The sequence below is a fragment of the Myotis lucifugus genome, unplaced genomic scaffold (assembly GCF_000147115.1).
Source record: "Myotis lucifugus unplaced genomic scaffold, Myoluc2.0 scaffold_639, whole genome shotgun sequence".
In the NCBI taxonomy this organism is placed as follows: Eukaryota; Metazoa; Chordata; class Mammalia; order Chiroptera; family Vespertilionidae; genus Myotis; species Myotis lucifugus.
This window is the reverse complement of record NW_005871687.1, coordinates 17,383-24,236: the sequence shown is the minus strand read 5'-3', so window position 1 is coordinate 24,236 and position 6,854 is coordinate 17,383. Positions and strand designations below refer to the sequence as shown.

General features: G+C 43.6%; 1 pseudogene; it reads right to left on the bottom strand.

Annotated features, from left to right (window-relative positions):
• Nucleotides 1-1,907: 1,907 nt before the first annotated feature.
• On the bottom strand, nucleotides 1,908-2,847 carry LOC102421235 (annotated as a pseudogene).
• Nucleotides 2,848-6,854: the final 4,007 nt, after the last annotated feature.

Genomic DNA, 6,854 nt, shown 5'->3' with positions numbered 1-6,854 from the left:
AAACTCCAGGATATGGCAAATCTTACTTGAAATCCACCACTATATTTTAGCATTTTTTACATTATACTTCTCAACTCAATAATTCTGCATTTCAATTCATTTAATCTTCAGAATAATCATTTGAAATATTATGATTCCCATTTTAGAGATGAGAAAACTGAACTCACGGAGAGGAAATGACCTGCCCAGCCAGTGTCACACAGCTAGCCAGTAGCAGTGGTAGCCCACAAGCCAGGCCTGCCAGCTCTTCAGTCGAATGCCATCTTCACTTGACCACAGCTGCTTTAATGCATGGGCTTCTCAGCTCGCTGCCTGGCACATAGGAGATGCTTGATTCATATTTGCTTTTCCTTATATCCTGGCTTAGACAACTACCTGTAAATACCAAATAAAGGTTTAGACTTTTAAGGCCTTGCTACTATTTCCTCAGATCCTACAAACATAAACTCTGAAAACAAGGGTAGGTATTTTCTGGCTGAGTTCCGAGTTTCCTTCCCAAGCTCACTTCTTCCAATTTATTATTATTACCTTCCAGGCCTTCACATCTCGGCCTGGGTCACTGCTACCACCTCTGATCTGGGCATCTCTCCAGTTGCTGAAGCCCAAGAGCTCACTTTTTCTCATCAGAGATCCACTGTGCATGAATTGTTCCTGGGTTTAAACCTGTTCGCAACCTTATTACCTGTCCATTTAATTGCCCGTCCATTTAATTGCCCATGATCCATATTTCCCTCCAGCCTTCTGCATCCTGTGTGTTTAGTATTAACTATGTAGTTGGTGAATGAAAAAAAGCTCAAGATACATGCAAGGGACCAATTTTATGGATAAAGGAATTAATGCTTAGAGAGAACGTTCATGTAGACTTAAGTAGAAGAGACTGGTTAGAACCCAGGTCTCCAGATGTCCTGTCCTAGGCCCTCTTCACTCAACGGTACTGCATTCCTACTTTCAGAGTTTCGTTTCGTTTCTGAGACTCATTGCATCCAGAGTCAGTATTGCTCTGTTAGTTTAGAATTCTTTGGCGATTTATTAGAGACAAGCAGGCAGGGAGGCAAAAATACTGGGCTAGGACTCAGCCCTTGGAGGCTGTCTTATCTACTAACGCTATAGACTTTGAAAAATCATTTAGCCTCTCTGTAGCTCTGCTTTTTTTAACTGCAAAGTGAAGGTAATGAAAGCTGGCCTTCTTACTGTCTAATCCTGGCCCTGGTTGTGGGTGGCACCCAGCTGTGCAGTTGGAATATTTAAATGAGAACATAGATGTCAAAGTGCTTTGTAAGTACTAATGGAATAATAGGAGAAACCGTACTTTAGTTATAATTACCTTCAGTCATAAGAGTGCCCTTTTCTGTGATGAACACGTGTAAGCCTGTAGCTGGTAGAATGGATGTGGGGGTAGGAGGCATTGTTGAGATGTGTATGAGAGCATCTCCAACTAGACATATGCAGATGACTGTTGAACTTGACAGATGGAGCCATGTCTTTGGCTTTGGCTTCAGGCAGCCTTAAGGGTTCTATGCCTCTCTCCTCAAGCAATTAATAAGCCTGTTGGGTAAGGTCACTCTTCTTAGGCTTCCAACTTCTTGGCTGGGAAGTGCCTGAAATGGTTCTCAGAAAAATTATAGAAATGGTCTCAAAAGCACATGAAACCTCTGGATTGCCTTAGTTTCATCTGTTTGGTAAAATCTTGATTTCCAGTATTTATTCATTGGTAAATTCCAAAAAGTATCTCCCTCTATTTTTCTTTTCTTAATAGTCTCCTCCCTTTAGTAATCACCTATACATACATATTAAACAGAATGTCCAATATGAACCAGTGCATTTTCCACTAAAAATAAAAACAAAACTTACTATTCTGAATGTTATTTCTCATGACACACAGGAGGAAGGGGTGTCTGAATGCCTTCTCATTCAGGGGGCCTCTTTCCTGTCAGCACCCTCTTCAGGGTACCCTGCACATCAGGGTTCTGGAGGCTGTAGATGACTGGGTTCAGCATTGGGCTGAGAATAGTATTGAGGATCCCAATCCCCTATTCCTTGTCTAAGGCTGAGACTGAGCCCAGATGCGTGTAACTGAAGAAGCTGGTTCCATAAAAGATACAGACCGAGGTGAGGGGAGCCACATGTGAAGAAGGCCTTCTTCCTCCCTTCAGCTGAGTGGATTCGCAGACAGCAGCTGGGACGTGGGCATAGGACACTGAGATGAGGATCATGGGGATCACACCCATGAAAATACCCCTTCCCCCCCAAAAAGGCAGTTGCCTTTTGAGGTGAATGCTGGAGCAAGAGAGCTGGAAAAGGGGTAGGAGGTCACAGTAGAAGTGGTTGACTACGTTAGGGCCGCAGAAGTCAAGCATGGACACAGCCACTGTGTGTGTCAGAGCATTGATGAAGGAGATGGAGTAGCAAATGCCCACCAGGGCACCCTGGACTTCACAGCTTATGCAGGTGCTATAGATGAGGGGTTGGCAGATGGCCAGGTAATGGTCATAGGCCATGGCTGTCAAGAGATGACAGTCCACACTGGCCAGGAGGTGGAAAAAGAAGAGCTGTGAAACGCAGGATGCATAGGGAACTCTGCATTGGTGGGCCAGGAGACATGCCAGCATTAGGGGAATGGTGACAGTGATGCACCCAATGTCCAGCAGAGACAGGCTCCCCAGGAAGTAGTACATGGGAGTGTAGAGTTTGGGCTCCACAGAGATGGCAGCCAGAATGCTGACATTGCCCCTGACTGTGACTACATAGGCAAAGAGGAAGACAGCAAAAAGGATGGGCTGCTTCTGTTGGGCCAAAAAGGATGAACTCAATGACACGTGTCCTGTTCTCCCAGGCACCTGGCTCCATAGGCCACTGCTGAGAGAGGTAGTAGGAGGCAACTTGAACCTGCAAAAGGGGGTGAGAGACACACAGTGGAACTTAATTTGTGTCTACTGAATGCTGAGATTATGTGCCCTGAGCACCTACCAATCAGAATAGATACCAGCCTACAGGTTAGGCTGGCTCCTGGCAGTCCTCCTATCATGCTGACATTGAAGAATAAAGATATAAAATCTTTAAAATAATCTATGAAATATCTTCATGATCTTCTAGGAGTTCAACCACTCACTCTTAAAGAAGTCCAAAAATGTATTAACCATAAGAAATTTGCCCTCATAAAAATTTAAAACCTCTACTCATCATAGGACACTTTTTAAGTGGAAAGAAAATGACAAATTAGAAGAGATTTGCAGCACATATAGCTGTCATGGAGTATCCAAAATATATAAAAAATGTCTACAACTAGTAAGAACAATGCAAGAGACCCAGTAGAAAATAGACAAAAGATATGAACAAGGATTTCACAGAAGAGGAAACACAAATGTTCCAGCTCTGCTACATTCTAGATGTACAACATCAGATGAGTTACTAAATCTCTCTGAGCCTCGTTTCCTCCTCTGCAAAGTGGGGCAAATAATGAAACTACATCAAAGAGTTATTGGGAGGATTAAGTGAGATCATGCACTAAAATACAATAAATATAAGTGACCACTGTTATTATTAATTTGTTGATCCCTTACCAAGTACTGTAAACATGTTTTAGTTTAATTTTCAGACCAACCCTGTGTGGTCAGAGATATTGTTCTCATTTCACAGATAAGAAAACTGAAGTCCAGAGGAGTTTAACATCTGGTCCTAAGTCACACATTAATAATTGAACTATACATCATGCCCAGCTTTTCTTATCACACCAAGCTGCCCTGGCAAAGTATGAGAAGTTGGGGTCCTGCAACTAAGGAAATTCAAGGTCTACATGTATTTGGTGAGCAGTAACTGTTTCATCAAGGAGTACAACAGTGAGGGAGGGCTAGATACCTCAATACATTCTGTTCATTAATCTCATCACTAGGACCTTCAACTTCTAAGGGCCTAGACAAGAGAATCAGAGTGGGGGATGACATCTCTGAGGACCTCATGGTCCCTTCTGGCAGGCCCAGTTTTTCCACTGTCACTTCCAGAATCATTATGAGATATCCCCCCCACCCCCGCCCCCACCCCCGCCCAAGATGCAATCCTAGTGGCCCCCACTGACAAGGCCCTAACGGGGAAGACATTGCATTCTTGACAACTCCTTAGGAAACTTTGTGGAGAAGGCTTCTTTTCTTGTGCCTCCTCTCATCTCCAGATCAAGTAAGCTTTGGGGTGGGCTGCTCTCTGCTCAGAGCCCTTCTCTGGGCCAAGAATCTGGGAGAGCAAAGCATTCAGTCTGGACGGAGGTCGAGTCTCAGCTCCACCATTAGCTCCAAGGGTGACTTTGAGAATATGGATGAACTTTGCACTGTCCTTGTGAGATAAATGAGATTAATAACACTTCCTAGTCACCCTCATGAAACCAATATGAGAGGTGGAGTAAAGCTGGACGTGAAGCCCTTTGGAGAAAATCAAAAGCATCACAAAGTTGTGAAGCATCATTACTGGGTTCATTAAGGGCTGGGTTGTTTCTAGGTCTGTGGCTCCCCAAACCCCCAACTTTTCCTGGGAGGGCTAATTTTGAGGTCCCCAGGCGATGGTACTGTAGAGGGTAGCGCCTCACAACAGAGATGATCTCATCTCTCTTTCACTCATTTTCTTACATATGGCCCTTCCTAGCTTCCCGCGGCTCAGGCCCGCACAGTGCCTCACCCTCTTCCTTTCCCTGCACCGGAAACCTCTCTGGCTCTGTACCTGCAACAAGGTGAGTCAACTCCAAGGCCCTCCTTCAGCTCCCTAATAATAAAGAAGGAACTTGAGTTGTTACCAAGTGAGTCAGTGAGTCAAACCTATTTCACACAGGATATAGTAGAGGGAAAGGGTCTTGCTCAGAGTAACACATCAAGTGAGGAAAAGAGCCGGGACCCTTCTATGCCTTGACCACTTTGCCAATGCCTCTCATTCTTGGATGAAGTCTGCTTTCTGTTTTTATCAGTGAGTATGAGGACATTCATCAAATTCAACCTTCCTGCTGGACCCATTTCTCAGGCAGCAACTGTGGGCCACACCCTACATCAGAGCCCTGATTGATTCTTCATCATCAACAGTATAAAGCCCTAACTGGTTTGGCTCACTGGATAGAGCGTTGGCCTGTGGACTGAAGGGTCCCCGGTTCGATTCCAGTCAAGGGCATGTACCTTGGTTGTGGGCACATCCCCAGTAGGGGGTGTGCAGGAGGCAGCTGATCGATGTTTCTTTCTCATCAATGTTTCTAACTCTCTATCCCTCTCCTTTCCTCTCTGTAAAAAATCAATAAAATATATTTTTAAAAAAAGTATAAGGGATTTAGCTGGAATGTCAGATCAGGGAGCCTCGGCTCCTTCTGGACATCTGAATGGTAATCTACGATAGCCTCTTCAGTTAAGTTCACCAAGGTGATTTGTTTAAGATGGACTTCTTAGATGATAGACCAGTGGTCACCCTAGAATCTTGTTGGTGACCCTAGAATCTTGTTAGAAGTGTTATCTCTACAGAGTGAGGTTATATTGTATTTCTGTGGGGTGTCCTCTTCTTGCCTGGCCTTATTTATTTATTCATAGAGGCTATCCCTTCCTCGCTGCCAAATTCTTTTAGGCTGTTTTCAAGAAAAGACAGATGTCAGTGGATGGATTGTTTGAACTGCTGTCTGAATTATTCCTGATGCCCCATCTAGACAAAGGCAGTGGAAACTCCTACAGAAGTACTTCTGGCCTTTTACTCAGACTTACACCTCCCTTAAATCATACCACTTCTTCAATGTCTTGCGGAAATGCCAGCTCATCCAGAAAGCCTTTCCTAACTGATAGCCCAATCTGATACCCCCTTTTACTGAAAACTTGTTTGTCTTATGGTTTTAGTTGCCAAGTTCATCCATTTATTTATTTCAGAAATATTGAGCACCTACTGTATGCAAAGCGTGATGGTGAGCGTTGAGGATGCAGTGCTGGATCAGGCATAAGTCTGTCCTGAAACCACTTAGAGTGGGTACAGGAGTAATGGGGTGCTCTAGAGAGGTTAGCAGATATAAGCACTATGAAGTATACAAGTAAAGTGTTGCAGGAGTTTAGGGAGAGGAGTTTGATAAGGAGAAGGATCAGGACAACTTTTAAAGAAGAGAAACACTTCAGTTGAATCTTAAAGGATTTGAGCCATTGTAGTTAGTGAGAGAACATTCCAGATAAAATGAACAGTTTGAGCAAAGATAGGGAGGTATGAAATGAAAGAGTGTGAAACCTTATAACTCAAGTTAGAGTGGATTTTAGAGGGCAATTGGAAGGCGGTTTAATTATTCTTTAATTATTTGATATGTGTGGGAGATGTTTGGCTCCCATTGATATGTCAATGCAGGTAGTATTTATTGAATGAGTTTAGATCTAGATCTACAATTAGACCCACAGGGTGACACAACAAGAATAATGGATTTCAGAGATTTTAGGAGACACAGCATCAGATTTCTCTCTCATTCATATGGAATCCTCTATGCAGGATCCCCTAAAACTGACAGTCACACAACATGGGGACCTAATTTGGTTTCTGGAGGCTTCCACCACCTATCCCAGCATGTCTGCAGTGGCTGCTCTGTCTTGTTTGCATATGTAAAGCAAACCTTTATAGAAAAGAGGATGTCTGTAGGGTCTGTTGGCCAAGAGAGCAGCGGACGGAAGAAGACAGCCAGAGGCCTGGGGTGGTTTCTAGGGACTGTCCAGATAGAACAAGAGGATATTCATGGCAAGGACTTTGCAAGATACTCTAAACTTCTATAATTTGTCATTGTTTTTATGCACTATAAATAATTTTCAGAAAAACTGGTAACATGGGAAAGACTCAGGTTCTATTTTGAGAGGAAAGCAAGAAAGAGTGATGAT